Here is a 25,235-nt window from a genome sequence, read left to right on the forward strand (position 1 = left end):
AAGTTTTCCTGCCTGCACCGCGACCATCTTCGGTGTAAGTAAAATAATCTTTAATCAACCGCTACGTGTCCGTGCCTAATTCTAGCCCGCCAGCCTGCATTCCCCGCCCCGGCGTGTCCAGGCTGCTGGCCACAGCCCGCCGCGCGCCCCCGAGGGCCTCGGACCTCTCCCGGCCCGCACACTTTGGTGCTTTGATGAATCTGAATTTAAGAAGAAATGACCAGAAGTGGATATAGCCTCTTTTTAAATATTAGGATGCAGCAGCATTCTCTTGGGGTTTTCTGTTTCAGTGCCTGGGTATGAAATTTTTAATGTTTGAAAAGCAAAGTAAATTTTTAGGAAAAACCCATGAGAATTAAAATAGAGATTATGTTACATTAATAGAAAGTACAATATCTTACAGAGATATTGTAATTATCCCAACACTGTGCCTTATACATAAAGGTAACATTTAAAGATGTCAAGTTTAAATTTATGGAAACCTTTCACTTAAGTTGGGACCACAAGCAGTAAAAAGTTTTGATCATATTGACTGCATGTTGTCATTTCAAGACATATTTAAGGTATAGTTAAGAGATATTCCATAAATTGGTATTTTGTAACTGGCAGTGGCTTTTATAGGGGCTAAGTCTGTCTTTATTATTTTAAATAAGTAATCATTTATGTAAATGTCTGGAGTGCTAGTACAGCAGATACAGAAGGATAAACATCTGCACCTGATGACATGACTGGAGTGCTGATACACACCAGGCTTCTTAATATACTCAGTTGCATCCCAAGTATGGGATGCAAATACAAATACAAGTAGTACACCATAGCATCTGTCAGACTTCATAGGCTCTAGTGACCAACAAATCCCAGTACATACTTTGGACATAAATGAAAGACCAGGGATGGGCGTGAAGGTCACAGGTTGATAACAAGGATGTAAGTATGTGGATGCACTTGGCCTCCATGTTGTCCTCCCAGCATCCTGGTGGCTCTGGATTTAGGACCCAGATGCCTTGTTCCGGGGAAGGGGGGCCACCCCTCCCCAACCCTCAGACCGACCACGACCTTTCCATTCAATAATAGACAAATGTATTGATATGCAGTGATAACAGAAAAGAAACAATACAAACAATCAAACAATTCTATATATCTACCAATCCTAGGTCTGTCATCTGAGTCAGGATACATCTGGCCAGGAAGCAGGCTTCACTCTAAGGCTCTCTCTTAGGTGTCAGATGTCAGCATGTCAGCAGCCTAGAGGTGGGATGCCACGGACCACCCCCTGCAGTGGAGTAGATGAGATGGGCTGGTGGTGTGCCCTCTGTCCATGGTGGCCTCAGGGACCCCTCCCAGGGGGCAGGGATCCCTCTCAGGGAAGAGAAGACCCCTTTTTTACTCTCAAGTCTCTGCTTTTGTATTCTTTTTCCCTCCTGTTGACTCCTGATGACTCTTCATTTGTGGGTATCACTGATTGGTCTCTCTGTGTTCATCATATTGTCCACATCCTGTGTTGTCAGCCAAAATCCCAGTTTCATAAACCTATCACATGCCCACATCCTAATTTGGAGCTTTATCATGGTCCTCCAAAGTTGGTCTGTTCTCCCAAAAACAGAAAACTCTAGCCCCCTGCTCTAGGGCCTTGCGAGCTAGTGCCACCTTATCTCATGTTATGGAACAGTGCCCCCACTTTTCCTAGGCTGTGTGTGTATCTGTTGGCCTTGTTGCAGTCTATCTGCTTCTGAAGGCTCAGAAAACTGGGTATGAGACGCAGGCTTTTAGAAATCACTTAACTCTTGCTGTTCATCCTGAACCATTCTAATACATATATATATACCTATAAGCCAATACCCCAAAAAATACCATTTTCAAGCCATCATATCCCACCTGCAGCTCTCTCCTCACCATGCACACACCCAGAAAAATATACACTTATTACAGCATAGTAACCATTAGTACAAGTGTCCTAGCCTTTTTCGTTTGAATTGAAAGTATGCTCTTAAATTTAGCCAAAATTGGCCAAAATGCAATTGACTTTTCAATATCAGTGCAGCTTCACAGAGTTTGAGTCTATCATTCTGATGCCTGGGAGCACTCCACTTTAATTAGTAGCTGAATCCAATGTACAAAAATTCAGATACACTGAGAGTCATTTTTCTTCATTTAGGATCGTTGGTTTTGGCGTCTGCGCAACAATCGAGTACAGGAGGGATATCCCATGCAGATTGAACAGTTCTGGAAAGGCCTCCCTACAAAGATTGATGCTGCCTATGAGAGGTCTGATGGGAAATTTGTTTTCTTTAAAGGTGTAGTATGTTTATGGTACTGATTTCATATCACTGTTTGAATCACTGTTCATATTTATGGTGCAGGGTTTGAAAAAGGGGTTTGTTGCACCTGTGTTCTTGAACTGATTGGAATTGCATCTCATGTTTGAATCAGGTCACTAGTCTAGTCATAAAACCTAATTTCCAGTTTTTCAGGGCTAGTTGTTTAAGGGTATTTAGGTGCCTAAGATATTGGTAAAATCATTAAATCATTGGGAGCTAGGCACTTGGGCACTTCTAGAAATTTCACTAGGTACCTCTGCTTCTGGCATTTTCAAGAATGCCACCAAAAACTAAGTTCTCCCTATTTGCTCCTGCTTCAGGCACAGCAAACCTACAACTAGAGTGATAAGTAATCACTAGGAATGCCCCAGCACCGTTCTTCAGTGTGTGAGAGCAGTGGCAGTGGTGGCAGTGTCCCAGGAGCATCCTCACCACTTCAGTTCCAGGGTTGCTCTTTACAAAACAGGAGGGTTTGGAGCTTATTTTTCAACAACTACTTTGAGAGTACCATGAGGCAAATGAGCAAATACCTTTGAAAATCTGTCTTTGGCTTACTTCATTCTTTGACCTCTGGGACATGAGGAGGATTTGGCCCAGAGGTCCATGGATTAAAAGTGATAATTAGTTGGAATTCATTTAACACCAAACAAAAGCACCTGTATAAAGGGCATGTTTCTCTGAGCATGTCTACACATCGCCATACAACACCATTGCTACAGTGCTGTGCTTTAGTACTTCCTTTAGATCAGGGGTGGGCAAAATACGGCCTGCAGGCCAGATCCAGCCCATGAGGCCATTCTGTCTGGCCCATGGGACCCCTAAAAATTTTAGAAAATTAATATTTATCTGTCCTTGGTTCCTGTCAAAAATGACAGGAGCCAGGGGCAGTAGGACCCAGGGGAAGCCCTGGCAGACTCCTGCAACAGCAGGTCTCGCCTGGCCCTGCCCCGCTTGGGACTACGTGGGTCCTCTGGAGCAGGAAACTCAGGTAAGGCGGGGGGGAAGGGCAGGGGAGGACTGCAGGCAGGGAAGGAGCTGATGCTGAGCACAGGGAAAACTAGACCCTCCCCATGGCTGGCACTTCCTGCTGTAGCCACTTGTGGCCCATGCAGGGCTGTCCTGAGCAGGCACTGGCAGCCCCACACGGGCTGCGAATGGCTGCAGCATGGGGCGCCAGCCATGGGGCAGGGGTGGGGGCACTTTTCCCCGTGCTCAGCACTAGCTTGTAACCCACCCCCACTGCCAGCCTGGGCCCTGCACCAGCTCCAGGCTTGCCCGTCGGGGCTGCGCTAAAGTGGCAGTGCTCAGTGTGGAGGAAAGCGGCTCCTCGCTTGCACAACAGGCAGTGTTTGCTGCTGCTGCCGACCTGGAGCTCTCACGCTGGGCAGCACAGAGGCTGCCATTTCCTCCATGCCAAGCAGCTGCTGCCACCATGGCGCAGCCCCGATGGGCGAGCACGGAGCCAGCACGGGGCCCAGGCTGTCAGTGGGGGTGGGTTACGAGCTGGTGTTGAGCATGGAAAAAGCAGTCTCTCACCCACCCTGTGGCTAGTGCCCCACGCTGCAGCCACTCATGGCCCACGTGAGGCTACCTGTACCTGCTCAGGATAGCCCCGCACGGACTGCAAGCGGCTGCAGCAGGGAGCACGGGCAAGGGGCTGATTTTCCTTGCACTCAGCACCAGCCGGTGAGCAGGGGGCATGCTGCCCTCTGTCTGTGTTGTGGGGCTGAGGGGCACTGGGATTGAGCGGGTGTGGGAGCAGGGTCCACACTCGTGTCCCAGGGCCAGCGCCAACAGGGCCCAGATCAGAGTGGCAGGGGGACAGGGGTCCGCTCTATGGAGCCAAGCCAGCTCCCCCCTCTCCCTGCTGGTGCAGCCGAGCCTGGCTCCACAGACCCCTACCAGCCCACACCCCACTCTGGGCCTCACCAGTTCTGGCCCTGAGACATTGGTCCCAAGACATTAGTACATTGGGGCGGGGCACCTTTCAAGGGGCGGGGCTACCCATGTGACCCTCAACAGCTTGCCAAAACTGGGTAAGTGGCCCTCCGCCCAAAATAATTGCCCGCCCCTGATGTAGATGCACCCTCTGTGTTGCATGCCTACAGCCTGAAGTAGATCTCTTCTTAAATGGCAAATTAAGTTATTCTTGATTGTAAACAGGAATAAGTGGTAACCATAGAATTTATGAATCATAAAATCATAGGAGCATGGGATAGAAATGTGCCTTTGATCACATCTTTTTTTGCTACAGTATTCAGTTTCCATTACAAATGTGATTTGACACCAGAGTCCAAATACTTACAAAAATCTTTTATCCTGAGCGTACAGAAGAATTGCTTTGGACAGTAGAATCAAACCTGAAAACTAAATTGCAAGTTAATTCACATAGGAAAGACTGTTTCTAAAGTTTTCAGAAATTTTTCCCCACAAATTATTAAAAAATATGGGTTTTTTTCTTTAACCCCAAAATTTGAACTAGTTAGTCCTTATTATCTGAGTAATTAAATCCTCTTATTATAATGGTATAATTTTTTTAAGTTACTGAAAGTTACATCTCTTGCTTTTGTGAATTCCATAATGTGACCTGGAGAAAATGTGATTTTAAGAAAACTCAAGTTCCACCTAATCCAAAACTGTATTTTCTAAAACTAAAATTAATCTCCAGCTGTTTAACTTCTGAAGAGTTTTCATTATGTAATATTACTCTTCAAACTATTTTAACCAATATTTGTACATTTCAGACTGTCATCTATTCATAAATAGTTTGTGAACATGATTTTTATGAATCTATAAATATAAAGCAGGCATATTTATAAATCATCCATGGATTATCTAAACATTGGACCACAGTGGGTGTGTCTACACATGAATTATATCCAGGAGCAGTTTACTCATGAGTAAACTACTCATGAGTAAACACTCCTGGGCAGGCACCCACTTGTGCAGGGATGCGGGAGCATATTTCCTGCTACTGGCAGCAAACTGCTCCTAGGGCCCTGCAGCAGGCCCCTGTCATTACCAAGGGGAGCTCTAGGCTCACCCTAGGTGCTAGCCCAGGGGCTGGCAGGGAGCACAGGGCCAGGACACAGCTGTCTCCAACATTGCACCCTGACCCTAGGGGTGCTGCCTGCTGCTGGGGCAGAGACAAGGTCCCTCTGCCCTGGCAGCAGGGAGCCCCTGCCCCCAGCTCCCCAGTCAAGGGCAGGAGACTTGAAAAGAGCTGCAGAGGAGGGGCAGTTCCCAGCCCCCTGCACTGATCTTTAGGTGGGGTTGCTAGCTGCCCCACAGGTGGATCAGGGCAGAGGGCTGGGACCTACACCACCCCTGCAGCTCTTCCCGAACCCCATGCCTCAATCACATAATCACGGCATGGGGCTGGGACCTGCCCCTGACCGGGACAGTTCCCAGCCCCTGTTCTGCAATTGTGGGACAAAGGCTGGAGAGCCTGTTCCCCAGCCAGCTCTACACTCCTGGAGCTGAGCGGAAAACAGGCTCCCCAGCCCCTACCAACAGGGAGCTCCCAGCGCCAGCTCCACAGTCAACAGCCGGCACTGGGAGATAAGGGTCTCCTAGCCCCCTGCTCCCCAATCACAATGGCAAAGTGGGGGCTAGGAGATAAGGATGAGAATGTGTTTCAGCATGTTATGCCAAAAGCGTGAAGAAATGCCTATGGACACTAGGGCTGTGCAAAGCTTCAGGTGCTGATTCGATTCAGAGGAGATTCAGCCATTCAGATACAAATTGAATCAGGGGACCAATTAAAAGGTCTGAATCGATTCAAAGCTCTTCGAATTGATTTGGAAAAGATTCAGAGAGCTTTGGCGATTTGGGCAGTCCCCACGGGCTGCAGCAGGGAGCTGGACCCAGCCTCCATGCTGGTAAATAGAGGGTGGGGGAGGGGAGACTGGGGACCCCCGCCCCGGCCCCCCCCCCCTGCCTGCCCCCTCCCCACATTGGCTGCCCTGCCTGGCCCAACTCCTGGTTGTTTAAAAAAAAACCCTACTCACCGAGTGCTGCCAGGTGGGAGGGGGGGGTGATCTCTGCTGCCCCACACTGTCCCACACTGCATGGGGGGGCTCTTCCATGAGCCTTCCAACCCCTGTCCGCTCTCCCAGACCCTCCCCCACATGGCTGCCCCACCCATCCCAGCTCCCAGCTCTTTAAAAAAATAAAACACCGACTCCTGCAGCAGTCTCAGGGCTTTTGGGAGCTCATGGAAGAGCCCTCATGTAGCGCAGGGCTGTGGGGGGCAGTAGGGATCGCTTCCCACTAGGCAGGAACTGGTGAGTTCAGGGTTTTTTGTTTTGTTTTTTTTTAAAGGGCCGGGAGCTGGGATGAGGGGGGCAGCCATGGCGGGGTTGAGAGAGTAGGTGGTGGTTGTGGGGCTCATGGCGGAGCCCCCCCATGCAGCATGGAGCAGTGGGGATCACCCCCTGCTGGGCAGGAGCCAGTGAGTGTGGGCTTTTTTTTTCAAAGAGCTAGGACATGGGGCCAGGCAGGGCAGCCATTGAGAACGGGCGGGCGATGGGGCCTGTGTGATTTGGAGATTCAGCTGATTCAGCAGCAGCCGAATCTCTGAATCTGAGTCGGCCAAATCGATTCAGGACAGTGATTTAAATCACTGAATCAAATCACTGTCCCACAAATTGGCCGAATCCGAATCAAATACTAGCTGCTTCGCACTGGTAACACTGGTACTAAAAATACAAATAAAGGATCTGAAGTGTATTTTGAGGTGTTTGTCAGTTCTCTAGTAATGTCTGTCAATGCCTTGTTCAACAAGTGAATTACTTTTGCCTACTCTTGCTCTCCATCTCTCTCCATCCTTTCTGTTTGTCTCAGATAACAAAGTGGAGAGCCAGCACTATCTGATCAGCCAGCTCTCTGCAGGCAACTAGTAAGTTCTTGTAGGTCACTAAAGGTCTCTGGGGCACAGTTTATGGATCTCTGTGGTTAGTGATTTTTCTTACAGATGTTCCCTTTTGTGTGCCTAACTCTAAACTCAGTAACAGGATCTAGATTTTGATTGCATCTCAGTAATGTGTGTGTTTCTTTTCTCCCCACTTACCTAGGAGATAAATACTGGGTTTTTAAGGAAGTGACAGCAGAGCCAGGGTACCCACACAGCCTAGTGGAGCTGGGAATCTCTCTTCCACGGGAAGGCATTGACACAGCTTTGCGATGGGAACCAGTAGGCAAAACCTACTTCTTCAAAGGAGACAGGTATTGGAGATACAATGAGGACAAGAGAGCTACTGACCCAGGATACCCAAAGCCCATCACTGTATGGAGAGGAATCCCACAGGCCCCACAAGGAGCTTTTGTCAGCAAGGAAGGCTGTACGTATCTCCATTTTGTTATAAATGGTTGTCAGACTAGTTACAGGGAAGCTTCCTGGGAGTTAGTGTACATATTTTTACTGAGAAGGGATTTAGGCCTCACATTTCACAGGATTGCACTGATATTAGAGGCTAGGGAGCATAGTCACTACCAGTGACCTTCCCTGCCCCATGCAAACATATGCTTTTTTCCATAACTGACTGCCATTATTATACTGTCTCCTTGTATGTTTGCCCAGTGCTCATCCCAGTGAGCCCTTCCTGATCCTGCCTGAAGACACTGGATGTTATCATGGCAAATTATATTTACGTTGTTATCACTTTCTTCCCACTGATTCTGTTCCTCCTCCGCTTCATACAGTTGGGAAGGAGAAACAGGTGAATACAGCCTGTTTCTCACAGAGGGCACAGGTATCCCTCAAGGCAGTGGGTCTGTCACTTCAGAAAAGGGGGACAGAGATCTGCCCTGCCCTTTTGCCATGAGTTAAGAGAACAGTGACTAATAGCAGGATTTTGGAGTCATATGGGAAAGTAAGGTACCGGCCTTTCAGTAACAGGGAATATCCAAAATCCATGCCGAATTGTTAACTATTCAACAATCCTTAAGAAGCTGCTCTTAAAAAATTGATCCTACCCAGTTGCTGCTTGGGACCATAAGTTTTGAAACTTAAAGTATTAAAAATAAGAAACATCTAAATCCTGCCAAATCATTTGGACACTGTACTCGCAGAATCTTTAAATGTTTCTGTAATCATAGTGTTGGCTCTGGATTTAGGATCCAGATGCCTTGTTTGGGGTGGGGGACCCACCCTCAGATCATAAGGTAATTCAATAATACACAGTGATAACAAAAAAACCCCTCAATACAAACAATCAAACAATTCTATATATCTACCAAATCCTAGGGCTGTCATCAGAGTCAAAATACATCTGGCCAGGATGCAAGATTCACTCTGAGGCTGTCTTTTTTAGGTGTCAGATATCAGCAGCCTGGAGGTGGGATGCTGAAGCCCACAGCCCCACTCCAGTGGGGTGTATAAGACGGGCTGGTCGTGTGTCCTCCATGGTGGGCTCAGGGACCCTTCCTGGGGAACAGGAACAGAGACCCATCTTGTGTGGGAGAAGGCAGGATGGGACAAAGGGACGGACAAGAATAAACAGGGAGGGACTCTGTCACTCTCAAGTCTCTCCTTTTATATCCTCCTTCCCTTCTGATAACTCCTGATAACAGTTCATCCACACGTCCACATAGCCTTTGGGCCTTCTCCTAATTTGGGTGGTTCCCTCAGAAGTGAGACTCAGGTCCCCCGCCTCCCCCTCAACTCCGCTACTCTAGGGTCTCGCAGCTGGTGTCACTACCTTGTGTTATAGGCAGTATGGTATATAATCCCTTGGTTCCCAGCCTTTGTGTCCTTGTTGACCTTGTTGTGTTAGACAATATGATATGTGCCCCCTCAATTCTCAGGCTGTGCCCATCCATTGGCCTTGTTGTGTTAGACAGTCTGTCTGCTTCCAAGGCTGGGTAAAATTCTGTGTGTAAGACCCAAGCTCCTAGAAATCAATTATAGGAATCCCGTGGGTGAACATTTGGTATTGCTTTAATAGAACACATCTTGACATTGGACCCTTATTTTGAAATTCCAAATAAACTGCAACTCAGCTTCCTGATTTTTCCCTTCAGAGCTTGCTCCAAATTCTTCTAAAATCCAAGAACCTGCCTGTAATTTTGAAATGCACCTCTTGTACATTTTGCTTTGTCCCCTCAATCTTGCTACCTTCTGAGAGGCTGACAGTGAGTGCAGACAGACTTCATTACATGTACAGCTTCTAGGCTTTGAATAGTACAGTACAAATAACCTCTCTTTTGTCTTCTAGTTTATACATACTTTTATAAAGGGAAGGAGTATTGGAAGTTTGATAACCAGAGGCTGAGTGTGGAACCAGGTTACCCCAGGTCAATCCTCAAAGACTGGATGGGCTGCAATCAAAAGGAAGTTGAACGAAGCAAAGATAGACGCCTGCCCCATGATGATGTGGATATTATGGTGACAATAAATGATGTGCCTAACACTGTAAATGCAATTGCAGTAGTGATCCCTTGCATTTTATCTCTGTGTATCCTTGTATTGGTATACACAATCTTCCAATTTAAAAACAAAGAAGTACAGCAAAATGTTACCTATTACAAACGACCTGTCCAGGAATGGGTATGACACATAAAGCTTCACATTAGCTCATAGCTCTGATGAGGACTACAGACAAAATAGGTTAAAAAACCCATCAAACAAAACTGTGCGAGTGACTTTGGAGTCACAGACATTCTGGGACTGAAAGAAGCAGAAAAAAAATGAAAAAATGCAGGTGGCCTTGCAGAGTGGAGCCTCTTTCCATCTTACTGCCTTGGTCATATGTCTGTCTTGGTGTGTCATTCTCCACAGGCCCACTTTGTAGGTATCAGAGACCTCAAGAGGAGTTTTCTTCAAACTTTTTCAACTGACATGGAAGACTTCCTTCAGTACCCTGCACCAGTGCTGTCTGTTAAACCCAGCATTCTCCACTGTAGCTAAAACACCTCTAAATGGACCTGGATTTTTAACAGTTGTCTCTTTAAAAAAGTTAAGATCATTAAATGTATGAGGTAGGAATAATTCCATTTCTTAAGAAGAAAGTATTCTGATGTTGAACCATTCTAAAAGATCTTTGTTTATTACATGAGACAGGGAATTACCTAGATGCAATTTTCCAATACCTGCTGGTCAGATGTTTTATACATTCATAATAATTAACTGATGTTGTCTCTTAGAACATTGCATAAGGAAACATTGAGAGATCCAAGGAGATAATTCTGCATACACTATAAATTCAAGAACTCTAAGCCAGATGAAATATTAACTAGTAGCAGCAACTCCCCAACAGGAATAGTCTAAAAGACAAAATAATTGGATCTGAAACATCATTAATCTGAATGAACCCTATTCTGTTTTAGGAACCTTTCATGTAATGAATACTTAAAAGTCCTATTATCATTATTTTGAACTCCTTTCAGTCAGCAACAATAAATTAATTGTTACCAATATGGTGAATAATATATAGATTTTTATTTTTTTCTCCTTTAAATTCTAAGAGAACATGAACTGTTGTTATAGTGGCATATGTAATCAGTTTGTGAAACGTGTATCTCAGATTTCTAGAGAATGAAGGTGCTTCTTTGGCTTAGATCTTGATTGCATTTTGGTAACACTTGCTGGAGAAAATAAGAACTATACTTGTTTGTATTATTGAACCCAAATACTTTAGAGACTAAAAGCATTGTTTAACACTGACATTTATTTTTTAATTTTTTGATCACCTCTTCAGAGCCAAATTTTTGGCAAAGATCAAGAAGGAGTGCCAAATATGATGAGAAATCACCTCACAAGATTGCTACCCAGGTTTTGAGGATTTGTTAGTCTCAAAAAAGATCTTCATAAATGTCTGACCTTTTGATATTAATCTTTCACTTATCTCCTACCCAGAGAGCAGTTGCCTGCCCTTCTTTCTCGTAAGTGTGAATAGTTTAGGATGTCATTGCCTAGCTAGAGATTGCCTTCATCTGATTATCCATGCTGCAATAAAAACAGTGTTAACTAATTGTGAAAGAAAATGGAAATATAATTCCTTGTAACAAGGTGACATTCAGCTTTGTTCAGAGGGGTCAGCTCAAGGCCTAGGCAATACTCACATGTCATTTACACCCCATTTAAGCTTCAAAATAGGAAAAAAGCGCATAATGTACATTGTTAGCCTAGGGCTGAATTTCACCCCAGTGCAGGCAAAGCACAAAGCATTGAAAATCCATTTAATATCCATGTATGTTCCACACATGTGGAAAATCAATTATTTAAATCAAAGCTGTGGTCTTTTGTTTATCTTAACATTTAACCTGTAACATGTAGGTATCATTACAAAGACATGGAAGGAAGAAGTAGAAATAGTGTTAGTATATTTCCAATTTTTTAATTTTTGGCTTACGCCCAGATATTGTTGGATTAAGGCCATATAAGCAGATATGTGAGAAGCAAAGATTTTTGTTTTATTTGACCAGATGTGTGGTTGGAATAGAAGGCAGAGTAAATATGTACCTTTATAGACTGACTAAATAAGATATATATAAAGAGAGCACAAGCTTTAGGGAAATGAAGTTCACTTTATCAGAGGTTGTGAAAGAACATGCAGAGAGCAGAGTATAAAGTGAAGTGAGTGATTAAAATACAATAGATAAGGACGCTGGAGAGAGAGGGAGGTGGGAAGGGGGAGGAGAAATGCTATAAGAGGCATACAAGCAAAGAACCCATAGGAACAAAGGTGGGGGGTGGGGGTCATAAAAACTAGTCCAGGTGATGACATAAGGATCCATAATCCCTGTTTAAACCATAGTTAACAGAGTCCAGTTTGCGGATGATTTCTTGTTCCACAGTCTGCGGTCCTATTGTTCTTTTCTTTTCTTTTGTTTGCTTGAGAACAGCAATTCTGAGGTCAGCAATAGAGTGCCCAGGGAGGTTGAAGTGTTCTGCTTCAGCCTTTTGGGTCTTTTTGCAGCTGAGATGTCAGTTTAGTGTTCAGGGGTTTAGGTTCATTCTTGCATATTGAGATCACCCTGTCTGTCTGGTGTAGGCAACAGAGGGGTATTATAAGCAGGTGATCAAGAATGCTTCACATTTGAATGCTTGTCTAAGTCTATCTCAGTCATGCAGTTGGTCCAGTAAAAGATATCATCCACAAAGATCCTTGACTCTCATATAATTCCTGGGTCATCAAGCTACATCACTCCAACACTGCCATATAAGCCAATAGATACTTTCAGTGATTCCCACTTGACCTGTATATGTGGTTCTAGACTGTACTTTGTATTTTATCCTTTATAATTTATTTCAGTAGCTAAGAAGTCTATTGTATTTTCAATAGAATTTCAAAATCAGTGAGACTTGGTAGATAAAGTAGTTTGAATTGTAGTGAAAGATGTGATAGTGTCTTACGATGGCTGAAGAAGTGCAAAGGACCAAATACAGCAGAACAGCTAATCACTAGAAAACCTCCCAATGCAGTATATTGCTATGTGTACTACCATGTGTGGAGGAATGCACATTATAAACTTCAGAGCCATGTTATACATTGCATTTACCATGCATTTTGACTGATTCCTCTGTACTTTGCTATCTTTTTTGTGTCTTTAACATACCAAATCTCTGAGCAGCTTCAAACAACCACCATTAAAAAAACCAAAAACAAAAAATTCACAATCTTCCCGATAAGTGTTTCTTTCTTTTTCTTCTTTCCCAAAGGCAATATTCCCCCCCAGCAATTAAACTGGTCTATGGGACAGGATGGGTAATATGTAGTCTTAGACCAAGGACACATTTAATGTCAGCTTGCTTTTTTGTAACTGGCGCTAGAAATAGTGGCTTCTATTGATTTAGAAATTCAGGAATCCCTTACCAATAAGGTAAGCTTTCTGGGATTCTAGCATTAATTTGTTCTGATATAAATAAGTGTAATGATTTACAACCACAATTCAGGTCAGTTGAGACACTGTCCCTGATTTCTTGGTATAATTTGAGCCTCAGCTAGTTTTGGGAAAATAAAGATTCAAAATGTGTGCCTGATAAACACAGAAGGTTAGATAAAATTGGGACAACCTCAGCTTCAGGCAGGCTTTTCCATATTCTGCTGCCAAATGACTGAGTTCCTTGAATGTAAGACACATATCTTCTCTTTCCATTTGCCGCAACATCTGCCACTGGGACAGAACTATGCCTTGTTAAATGTCGGAGTCAGCTGAGTTTCTTGACTGTGGTTTGCAGATGCTACTTTAGAAATAACAAGTAATAAAGAATTACAAAGGAACTGCAAGGGAAATGCATAAAGAAACTTGGCTTTATCCTAGAACACATGAGGTATTTCAGAAAATAATAGTAACTGGGTGCATCTACACGTGCATTAAGGCACTTTTCCAAATACGCATTAAATTTAGTACCTCCAATGTGAGGTACTAAATAAATATGCATTAGGCTGCCCTAATGCACAGTAGTGCAAGCACACACTTTTTTATGTGGTACTTAATGCACAATAGCCTATTTTACTGCACATTAGCATAAAAGCATGTTTTTTTACACACTGCTTTTAATGCGCAGTAAAATAAGCTACTGGGCATTAAAGTGCACATGTAGACACATCCACTGAGGGTTACAAAAGGATTTAGGTGCTCACATATCACTTTAGATACCTAACTTCAAACTTCAGAACATCAACACCCTAGATCAGCTGTCACCTAATTCTGAAAGTCCCCAGATATCTTAAGTGTCTGCCAGTAAAGTTCCCTTCATGCCAAAAGTCTGCTTCTACACATCCCTGGAACTGCCTACTTAAAGACAGTGACAAAGTTATAGGTCCTTTTGGGACTTGCAAACTGGATATTCCTTTGCCTGTCTTCCTGGATGCCCAATCTGGTGGGCATCCTGAGGCATATTGGATCAGGCCTCACTCAAAACAGAGGAGGAGACCCTTTTACCAGATATAACACTGATTAGAGCACTTTCCAGGGACATGGGAGACCAAATTAAAACTCCTTTTCTTAAGGGCACTTGAATCCCATGCCTTCCCTCTCCAAAGGCTGCTGCTTTCCCATACCTGCCCTAACCACCAAGCTGCAAGGGATTCTAGAATGGGGCTTCCTCAATCTTTCCTGTAGAAGCTGTCCTATTTTGCATGGGGTGTTTAATATTCATTGGAGTAGGGATTGCATCTCAGGTCTCCTACCATCCAGATGGGTACCATAACATGTCTGTCTATCTGACTAGCCAGGAGCCCATAGCGATCCTCTCCTTGGACCTCTCAAGTGCATTTTTAACAATACTTGTAGCAGTAGGACACTAACTGCCATTGTCCCCCTGCTTATCTGTGGCCAGTTAGGATACTATGCCTTGTAGTTGTGTGATATACTGTAGTTTTAGTAATAAATTGGACAAAAAATTGTATGGGATACTGTGATAGGGATGACCCTACTTCAAAGAAGGGGACTGGACTAGATGACCTCTGGAGGTCCCTTCCAGCCCAAGTTTGCTATAATTCTAAGTTGAATATTCACATCAATAGAAGGCCTCCAGAACTACCCTAGTGACAGTGCACATTAGGAAGAAGAATTTAAATAACTGGAAGATACTGGTCAGAAAGGCCCTCTTCAAGGAAAAATGGGCACATCTACACATGCTATTAATGTGCAGCAATAAACTCCAATTCTTATCATGCTGAAGTATATTGATCCTGGGTGCCATGTTTACACATGCACCTAGGACTGCAGCACATTTTGCTGGGTTGGGGCAGCCCTGGCTGGCAGGAGGCCTGGGGGATCATCCTGCCAGCCCAGGGCTGCTCTGACCCAGCTCAACATGCTGTGAAGGAGCTGGCTAGGGCACAAAGGTGCTTCAGCGTGGAGCTAGCTGGCAGGCAGCCCCACCCCAAAGCACTCTCATGCCCCAGCCATTCCCATCAGTGTATACATGTGCATTCCTGTGGAGCAAAAAAGCTCCTGCAGGCAAGGAGCCAGCAGGAGCCAGCAGCAGCAATAAGGTAAGCCAGGTGATGGAGGAGGGGGAATGGAGAGAAGCTAGGCTAGCTGTAGGGAATCAGGAAATGGTTTTCCTCCCCTCCCATCCCTATTTAGCCACACCAGGTGGGAGTCATGGTCCTGAGCCGCCCAAACAGACCCTGTAAACAGGTGCACTCTTCAGGGGCGCACTGGAGTTTGCACAGGAGTGGGGCTAGGGGTGAGGGGCAGCTGAAGGGGCACTGACCCCTGGGGAGAGAGGGGGGCTGCTTACCGGGAGATCCCTGGTGAGGGGAGGCTCTGGGCTGGGCAGGGTTTCCTCAGGTGGGAGGGGCTGCTGGCTGACTCTTCTGCACAGGCACAGAGCAGCCTGAGCCTCCACTGATTGGCACAGGAAATACAAACTGCACCAGTCGGGACCTGGACACCGAAGTGAGCATACATATGTTCCCTTGGCTCCCCCCTGAACCCACCAAGTGCATATGTTCCCTTGGCTTCCCCCTGAACCCACCAAGTGGAGCAGCGAGACAGGCGGGTGAGGAGCCAGCAACAGCAATAAGGTAAGCCAGGCGGGTGGGGGGGGGAGAAGGGAGAGGAGGAGTCGGGCCAGCTGTAGGGATTCGGGAAAGGGTTTTCCTCCCCTCCCATCCCTATTTAGCCACACCAGGCAGGAGCCACACTCCCTAGCTGCGCAAACAGGCACTACAAACAGGTGCAGTCTTCAGGGGCGCATCAGAGTTTGCACAGGAATTTGCTCAGGGGGGAGAGCAAATGGAGTCTGAACTCTATGCATCAGCATCGTCAGCTTCAGACAGATTCTTCAGAGTCCTCAGGTGAGTGTATGTGAGGGAGTCTTTAATGGGGGTCATGACTTGGAGCACAGCCAGAGACCCTGCCCCACTGCAGCCTCCCACCCAGGGATCGTCTGAGGCCTCCACCCGGACAGAGCCTTTGGGTGGGTCAGCGGCATCCAGGCCCCCTGTTTGTAGGGGTTGCCTAGCAGGTCTTCTAGGGCCCGGGGTAGCAGGAGGGCTGGGAGTCCCCTCACCTGTCCTATGTGTGCCCTGCTTGAGTCCCTGGAGGAGCAGGTGGGGGAACTCCAGGCAGAGGTGAGCAGGCTGTGAGGGAGCAGGGCCACAACAGATGAGATTGATGGTTACTTTCGTTCTCTGCAGAATAAGATGCCTGGTGGAGAAGCAGCAAGGGAATGCCCTGAAGCACATGTGGGTGAACGGAGGACGGTCACCTCTGGGGCCAGACCTCTTACCACAGAGACGGCTCCCCCAGTGCAGTTGGGAAACAAATATGAGCCCTTGGCTGCACTGTAGGAGTGTGCAGTGGAGGAAACTGCACTGGAGGAGCCCACAACCATCATTGAGTGAGCTGAAGGCCAGACAGGTAACTGGAAGAAGAGCAGGGAGCATTATCATGGTGGGTGACTCCCTGCTGAGAGGAATGGAGGGAACCATCTGTTACCCAGATCCCATGGTGTGAGTGGTTTGCTGCCTGCCCAGAGCCCAGAGGAGGAACATCGTGGCAAGGATTCCTGACCTCATCCAGCCCTCCGATTACTATCCCATGGTCCTCATCCATGTGGGCACAAATGATGCAGCCAGGAGTAGTTTGAACTATATCATGGGTGACTACAGGGCTCTAGGGGCCAGGCTTAGGAAGATGGGGGTGCAGGTGGTCTTTTTGTCAATCCTCCCGGTCAGCAGTCACAGTAAGCATCACATCACCTGTGTCAGAGTTCAACCTGCGGCTCCGGAGTTGGTGCCATCATGCGGGTTTTGGCTTCCTGGACCACAATCCGCACTGGACTTCCTGGGACACGATGGGCTTCATCTCTCTGCAAAAGGTAAGAAAGAGTCTCTTCTCTTACAGGTTGGCTAATCTACATTGGGCTTTAAATTAGGTTTGATGGGGGGTGGGGATGCAGGAGATAGAGAGTCTAGGACCTACAATCTACGAGACATGCAAGAGAACATCCCATGTAAGTACTAAGGGGGCCCATGGGGCATCAGAACGGGGGGGGCACCAAAGGCACCATTCAGAGGGCTCAAGTGCCTCTATACTAAGGCTAGGAGCATGGGGAACAAGCAGGAAGAACTCGCACTCCTGCTTGCAAACAATAACTTTGATTTAGTTTAGCTAACGGAAATCTGCACCCTACCCATGACTGGGCAGTCCTCATTGAGGGCTACAGGTTGTACAAACAAGACAGAATAGGGAGAAAGGGGGTGGGGGGGAGTTGCTCTCTATGTTAAGGAGCATTATACATATACCCTAATCAAAATGGGATCAGAGGAGGAGAAAGTTGAGGTATTGTGGGCTAGGATACATGAAAGTTGAGGGGAAAGGGACTTCGTGGTAGGGGTCTGCTACAGACCATCACATCAAGAGGAAGAATTAGACTTGGAATTCTTGAGGCAGCTCTCAGAGGCTGTACGGTCTGGGGACGTGGTTGTCATAGGGGACCTAAACTACCCGGGCATCTGCTGGGAGGAGCAGTCAGCCAAATCCAACCAGTCACATAAGTTCTTAACCTGTGTACAGGTCCTTCACCTAATGCAGGGGGTATACGGCCCCATTAGGGGAAATGCCTTATTGGACTTGGTGTTGGCTATGGGGAAAGGCCTGCTAGGGGAGCTGCAGATTCATGGTCACCCTGGGGACAGTGACCATCAATCAATCAAATTCACCATACAGCATAGGGTGGGAAGATAACTGGTAGGGTGGAAGTGCTTGACTTTAGGAAGGCTAACTTCAGTGTGCTCAGGAATTTAGTCAATGATGCACTGCAGGATAGGAGTATTGGTGAGATGGGAGTCCAGGAAAGGTGGTTATTCCTAAAGGAAGCAATCTTTCAGGCACAGAGGGAGATGATCCCATTGCGAGGGAAAGGGACCAAAAAACTTCCTTGGCTAAAAAAAGAAAACCAGGGAAGCCTACGGGCAAAAAAGAAGACATATAGGTGGTGGAAGCAGGGGAAAGCTACCAAGGAGGAGTATACCTACTTGGCCCACACTTTCAGGGAAGCAGTTAAAAAGGCCAAAGCAACTACAAAGCTGAGGCTGGCAACACAAATTAAAGATGTTGTCTTTATTATTAAAAGTATTTTTTTAGGCATGAAGGGAGTAAAAGGAAGGCGTAGGGCAGCATAGGACCCCTACTGAAGAAGCAGGAGCAATTAGTGACAGATAGTGGGGACAAGGTGGAGCTCTTCAATGAGTTTTTTGCCTCAGTGTTCCTGAACAAGGGTCAAGACAAGTCTCCTAATGAGTTCTTAGATGGGCATCAGAGGGACACCAGTCTACCAACTGTTGATGCTGACTTGGTTCAGAGTTACTTGGATGGACTGGATGTGTTTAAGTCAGCAAGCTCAGATGAGCTGCATCCAAGAGTACTGAAGAAATTGGCTAGTCATAGCAGAACCACTGGCACGGCTGTTTGAGCACTCATGGTGCTCAGGTCAAGTCCCAGGGGACTGGAAAAGGGCCTATGTAGTCCCTATTTTCAAGAAGGGGAGGAAGGAGGATCCAAGTAATTGTAGGCCAGTTAGTCTCACCTCTATCCTTGGAAAAGTCTTTGAAAAAATTATAAAGGATCATATTTGTGGGAGTCTAGTGGGAAAAACAATGCAGCAGGGCAACCAGCATGGATTTGTAGCAGGTAGATCATGCCTGACTAATCTGGTTTCTTTTTATGACCAGGTCACAAAACTCTTAGATCCAGGAGTAGAGGTGGATGTCGTTTACTTGGATTTTAAGAAGGTCTTCGATACTGTATCTCATCCCATTCTCATAAATAAATTAAGATGCTCTGACTTAGATGATTACACAGTCCAGTGGGTGGCAAATTGGCTTGGGAGTTGCACCCAGAGAGTGGTGGTGGACAGGTTGGTATTGACCTGGAAGGATGTGGGCAGTGGGGTCCCACAGTGCTCAGTCCTTGGACTTGTACTCTTCAATGTCTTCATCAGTGATTTGGATGTGTGCCTGAAGTGTACCCTGTCCAAGTTTGTGGATGATACTAAATTGTGGGGTGAAGTGAACACACAAGAGGGTAGGGAACGATTACAGGTGGACCTGGACAGGTTGGAAAAGTGGTCAGAACACAATAGGATGTTGTTCAACAAAGACAAATGCAGAGTGCTGCACCTAGGGCGTAAAAATATCCAGCACACTTACTGGCTAGGAAATGACCCTCTCAGCAGCACAGAAGCAGAAAACTTCAAGTGGACTCCAAGATGAACATGAGTCGTCAATGTGACAAAATCATCAGCAAAGCTAACTGCACTTTATCATGCCTCAGCAGATGCATGACAAATAGAACCAAGGAGGTGATACTTCCCCTCTATGTGGCATTGGTCAGATCATAGTTGGTGTATTGCGTCTAGTTTTGAGCACCGTACTTTAAGAAGGATGTGGATAACCTCAAGAGGGTCCAGAGGAGGGCCATTCATATGGTTAAGAGTTTGCAGGCCAAGCCCTATGAGGAGAGACTAAGGGACCTGGATGTCTTCAGCCTCCACAAGAGAAGGCTGAGAGGTGATCTTGTGGCTGCCTACAAATTCATTAAGGGGGTACAGCAAGGAACCGGAGATGCTCTGTTCACCAGGACACCTCTTCGGGTAACAAGGAACTGTTAGGGTAACGATATGGATTTTGGGGAGTACTAGAATTGCAGCTGAATACAAAGACTTTTTCCTGTCTCTCAGCAGAGCTGCTGGTCACAAGGCAGAATGATGTATTAACAATAACCATGCAAATGCTTAGGCAAGCAGTTTTCTAAACAAAGTCATAGCGTTAGAGCCCACTGTGTAAGAAGAACAAGCTGCAACCCACCAGCTATCATTTGGAGATAAAGCAGAAGAAAGGCCTTGGAGATGGTGCTGAAGTCAGCAAGAACTAGAAAGAGCCGGTGATTGACCAAGAGTACCCACATGGCCTTACGCATGCGCTCTTAGCAGAGAGCATGTAAATGAATGAAATGCACAGGCAATTCCATGCTAATGAAGTAAACAGTAAACAGAGGTGAAGCTTGAGATGGGAGGAGAAATGGGTGGAACAGAAGGTGGAGTTAATATTAATATGTATGAACCAAGGTGTATAAATGTGAAAAGAACCAATGTTCAGGGCTGCTCCCCATGTTCATAAACTGGGTGTCTGTGAGGGAGCTCACCCGAAGTTGTCTTCATTCTAATAAAGCTGTTGTGAGTAATGTGTGCTGGTGGTTGCTCCCTGCTTGCTCTGGCTAATGAGTAACAGGAACCATGGGCAATTGGATCGTCGTCTCCCTAGTCGTTGGGCGCTGCGTGGAGTCGGGGTCTAACAGGAACAATGGTCACAAACTGACAGAGTGCAGATTTAGGCTAGATATCAGGAAGAGCTTCTTCACGGTAAGGGTGGCCAGAATTTGGAATGGGCTTCCAAGGCAGGTGGTACCCTCCCGTACTTTGTGCGTCTTTAAGAGAAGGCTGGATAGGCATCTGGCTGGGGTCATCTGACCCCAACACTCCTTCCTGCCCAGGGCTTGGGTTGGACTCGATGATCTGTTGAGGTCCCTTCTGACCCTAGCATCTCTGAATAGTACTTGTATTTACAAGTAATATCCTGCTGTGGAGTTTATTAGTTTCCTGCAGCCTAACAGGGCCCCATGCATAGATGCCAAGACTTTTGCTGCAGAGCTAATTAGGCAACTCCACAGTAAACAGCTCAGGTAAATGCCCTCAATGAATCTTTAACTTTATTGTGTAGGTTATCTTATGGATAACAGACTCTCTGAATATTAATTAGCAAGACCCAGCTGACTGTAACCTATTGAAATTTACAGCAATCTAAGAAAACCATGGAAAAGTTCATAAAGGATGCAGTCAGTAGATAATTCATGGATAACAGCTTGATAATAGACAATAAATGTGTTTTTAGGGGGAAAAGTCTCGTTAAATAACCTTGAAAATCACATTTTGATAAAATTACATGTTTGCTAAATAATAGTATAAGGGATACATCCATTGACCTGGAAATGTCACCACCTTGTCCTGAAACCCCAACCTCTTGGCTACTGTCATCTCTCCATCAATTGGGGTGGTATTCTGAGATTGAGGTAACACAGACAGGAGGATACATGAACTAATATGCTACCCCAGCTATGGCTCTCAAAATCCAAAGGCAGATGTCCTCTGGCCGAAGTGTTCTTTGAGATGCCCAAATCTGATTAGAAGATCCACACAAACAATATCCAGACAGACAAATCTATTTCCCAGGCACGAAACAGGCTCTAAAACAGTGATGGAACCCAACAGCCCAGTATTAGAACCATTGATGGAAGATAGCAGTGTCAAATAATCCTATCCAAGGAAGTAGTGCTGAGTTAATCAAACTAGGCTTTGTCAACAACAGGCATTGTAGTAACTTTCATTTTCCATGGGCAGATGGCGATTTTAGAGAGGCCTTTCAAAATTGAACATTGTTTGAGCTGTGGGCATAAGCAGGTGTAAATCTTCCATTAACTGGTTTTGTTTATGCCTGAGCAAGAGGAGCACAAGGCAAGATGCAAAATAAAATATGTTTGAAGATTATACAACCACTAAAACCAAGACCACATAGATTACCAGTCTCTATATTTTTCAAATTGCTGTAAAATATTGTGTTCCATTTCCTGATCAACAAGCCTTGCTTTATTGTGTTCAGATTTGTTGTTTTGTGTGTGAATCCTCCATGCATATGTTAAAGAAGAGCATCACAGTTTTCAGTCATGTCTACAGAGGAGACAATAAAATGTATTATGCAGTTGGTGAGGTAGGGAACTTTGAGAAGGTAAGCTCTCTTGTAAGCAGCCAAAAGCCATAGTAAGATTCTGAACAGAAGACAGGTAACATCTCCACTCTCATATAAAGATGCCTACACTTTACACAGACCAGTACAAATACACTCTAAAAGAAACAAGTCTGTGCATCTACAACGGTATACCGATTTAGTGAATATGCAGCAGTTCTCCAAACACAACAATGGTTTTAAGTACATCTTTAAAAAAGCACAGAACCTTAGAATCATGGGGTTGGGAGTGACCTGGAGGATCACGTAGCCCAACCTCTTGCACAAATACATGCATCTAAGGTACTTCACATTTTAACCTGCTTATTTTCCTCTTGCAACTTTTTGCACCTTTATGGCTGTTCCCCAGAATTAACCTTCTTTTCCCAGTCCTCTTCCCTCTCGACTGGAAGCCCTATGGTTAGAAGGTTTTGTTGACCATCCCCTATAAAACCCAGTTTAAAGCTAAGTTAACTATACAATGCCCAAAGATGCTCTTTTAAGTACTTGTCAGAGGGATCCCATCTCTCAATAGCAATCCTGTTCCCCAAAACAGCTCCCTATTGTTGAAGAATCCAAAGTTTTTGCATCCGCACCACCTTCTCAGCCACTCCTTTTTCCTCCATGATGTGATGGTCTCTGCCTGGCCCCTTACCTTTGAACAGGAGGATTGAAGATAATACAACCTGTGTGCCAAACCCCTTAATCTTTCCATCTAGAGCAGAGGGAACCCAACTCTGGCATGTGCGCCATAAGTGGCATGGACAACATCTTTGTGGGGCACATGGCAGATCAGGGAAGGGGGAAGGAACAGAAAGCAGAGCAACAGATGGGGGAGGGGACAAGAATTGAAGTAGTGCAGGGCTTAACTTGTGGCACACCTGCCAAAAAGTTGGATCCCCACTTGCCTAGAACCTCATAGTTTCCTCTGATCTGCTCAGAGAAATTCCAGGCAGTAGTACTAGTATCTTCATGGACAAGCAGGAAGTGGGGAGTGAACTGCAGAGGAAAGTTAGCAGAAGGGCTGGTATGCCCCCTAGGCTTAATAGGGATATCACGGTCCTCTTAAAAAAGGAAAAAAAAGAGGCATACAAAAAATGGAAGCTTGAGGTAGTCACCAAGGAGGCTCTACAACAACGGTCCGCACTTGTAGGTAGCAGATTAGAAAGGCTAAGGCAAAGACTGAATTTAAATTGGCAACAGAAGTCAAGGACAATAAGAAGTCCTTCTTTAGGTATGTAGGGAACAGGAGGAAAACAAATGGAAGTGTAGGGCCATTGCTTAACAAGTTGGTACAGCTGGTTACCAACATGCAGGAGAAAACTGAACTCCTGAATGATTACTGTGCTTCAGTATTTCACTAGACTAAGTGGAAAATCATGCTAGATAAGGTTCAGAATGTGCATGGTGGGAATGACTGCCTTCCTACTGTTGACATTGAGCTGGTGCGTGATCAGTTAGGAAAGTTAAACATTTACAAGTCAATAGGACCGGATGAATTTTATCTGAGAGTACTAAAGGAGCTGGCCGAAGTCATCATTGGGCCTCTGGTGAAACTCTTCCAAAACTCATGGCACTTGGGGGAGGTCCCTGAAGACTGGAAGAGGGCCAATGTTATGCCCATCTTCAAGAAGGGGAGGAGAGAGGACCTGGGCAACTATAAGCCGATTAGCCTAGCTTCTATCCCAAGGACAATCCTGAAAAAATTAATCAAGGAGTCTGTGCGATACGCTTGTAGAAGGTAGGATTCTGAATGACAGCCAGCATGGCTTCGTCATGGGCAGGTCTTGTCTTACCAATCTCATCTCCGTCTATGACCAGGTAATGCACCACCTGGATAAGAGAGAGGAGGTCAACATGTATACCTTGACTTCCAAAAGGCCTTTGATCTGGTATCCCATGATGTTCTCATGGGAAAATTGGAGGATTGCGGGCTTAACTTCTCAACAGTCAGGTGGGTAGGAAGTTGGCTGCGGGGATTAGGACCCAGAGAATTCTAATGAACTGATCTGTGTCATCCTGGTGAGAAGTGGCCAGTAGTTTCCCTAAGGGGTCCATGCTTGATCCAGTGCTTTTCAACATTTTATCAATGATTTGGATGTGGGAGTGAAGAGCTCATAGGTGAAGTGTACAGATGACACCAAGTCATGGGGGGGCATAGTCACACTTGAAGATAGGCTACAGATACAGACAGACCTAGACAGGCTGGCAAGTTGGGTGGATCAGAACCAGATGAAGTTCAACACTGAGAAGTGTAAAGGGCTCCATCTGGTGATGAACAACCCCCAACATACTTACAGGCTTGGCAGCACCAAACTGACTAGCACCATGACTGAAAGGGACCTAGGGTTATAATAAACCATAGTATGAACATAAGCCATCAGTGCGATGCTGTAGCCAGCAGAGCAAACAATATTCTGGCATGCATCAACCAATGCATCTCAAGCAAAACCAAGTAAGTGATTCTTCCATTTTACTGAGCATTGGTGAGACCACAGCTGGAGTACTGTGTCCAGTTTTGGGCGCTGCACTTCAACAAGGGTGTGGAAAAGCTTGAGAGAGTCCAAAGAAGAGCCACCTGTATGATCAGAGACTTGCAAGGCAAGCCATATAAAGAAAGGCTGAAGGACCTGGGCCTTCTCAGCCTAAAAAAGAGAAGGCTGACAGGGGACTTGGTAGCAGCTTACCACTACATCAGGGGAATACATCAAGGGCTTGGCAATGGGGAAAACCAGGGGTAATGGCCACAAACTCCTGGAAGAATATTTCAGGCTAAACACTAGGAAAAACTTCTACACAGTTAGGGTGTTCAGACTGTGAAATAAACTCCCTCCAGAGGTGATGCAATCACCTACCCTGGAAATCTTCAAGAGGAGACTGGACGGTCACCATGCTGGGGTCACTGGACCCCAGTTGTCCTTCCTGCCTAGTGCAGGGGGGCTGGACCTGATGCTCTTGTTAGGTCCCTTCCAGCCCCTTATAATCCCCCCACATTACGTGTCTACACTTTCATAGTTTCATAGTTTCATTGTTGGTAGGGTCAGAAGGGACCTGAGCAGCTCATCAAGTCCGACCCCCTGCCATGGCAGGAAAGAGTACTGGGGTCAAACGACCCCAGCAAGGTGTTCATCCAGCCTCCTCTTAAAGACCCCCAGGGTAGGAGCCAGCACCACTT

General features: G+C 45.8%; 1 long non-coding RNA gene across 3 annotated transcripts in view; it reads right to left on the reverse strand.

Annotated features, from left to right (window-relative positions):
* Nucleotides 1-9,915: 9,915 nt before the first annotated feature.
* LOC112551981 overlaps nt 9,916-25,235 on the reverse strand; it is a 17,286-nt gene continuing 1,966 nt past the window's right edge. The window contains exons 2-5 of one of the 3 annotated variants that reach the window (XR_003096344.1): nt 21,859-22,005; nt 16,982-17,091; nt 16,291-16,427; nt 9,916-13,506 (exon numbers count right to left, since the gene is read on the reverse strand). This is a non-coding gene — a long non-coding RNA (uncharacterized LOC112551981). The remainder of the gene's footprint in view (nt 13,507-16,290; nt 16,428-16,981; nt 17,092-21,858; nt 22,006-25,235) is intronic. The other 2 variants (XR_003096343.1, XR_003096345.1) reach the window with 2 other exon arrangements.

The sequence above is a fragment of the Alligator sinensis genome, unplaced genomic scaffold (assembly GCF_000455745.1).
Source record: "Alligator sinensis unplaced genomic scaffold, ASM45574v1 scaffold398_1, whole genome shotgun sequence".
NCBI classification, from domain to species: Eukaryota; Metazoa; Chordata; order Crocodylia; family Alligatoridae; genus Alligator; species Alligator sinensis.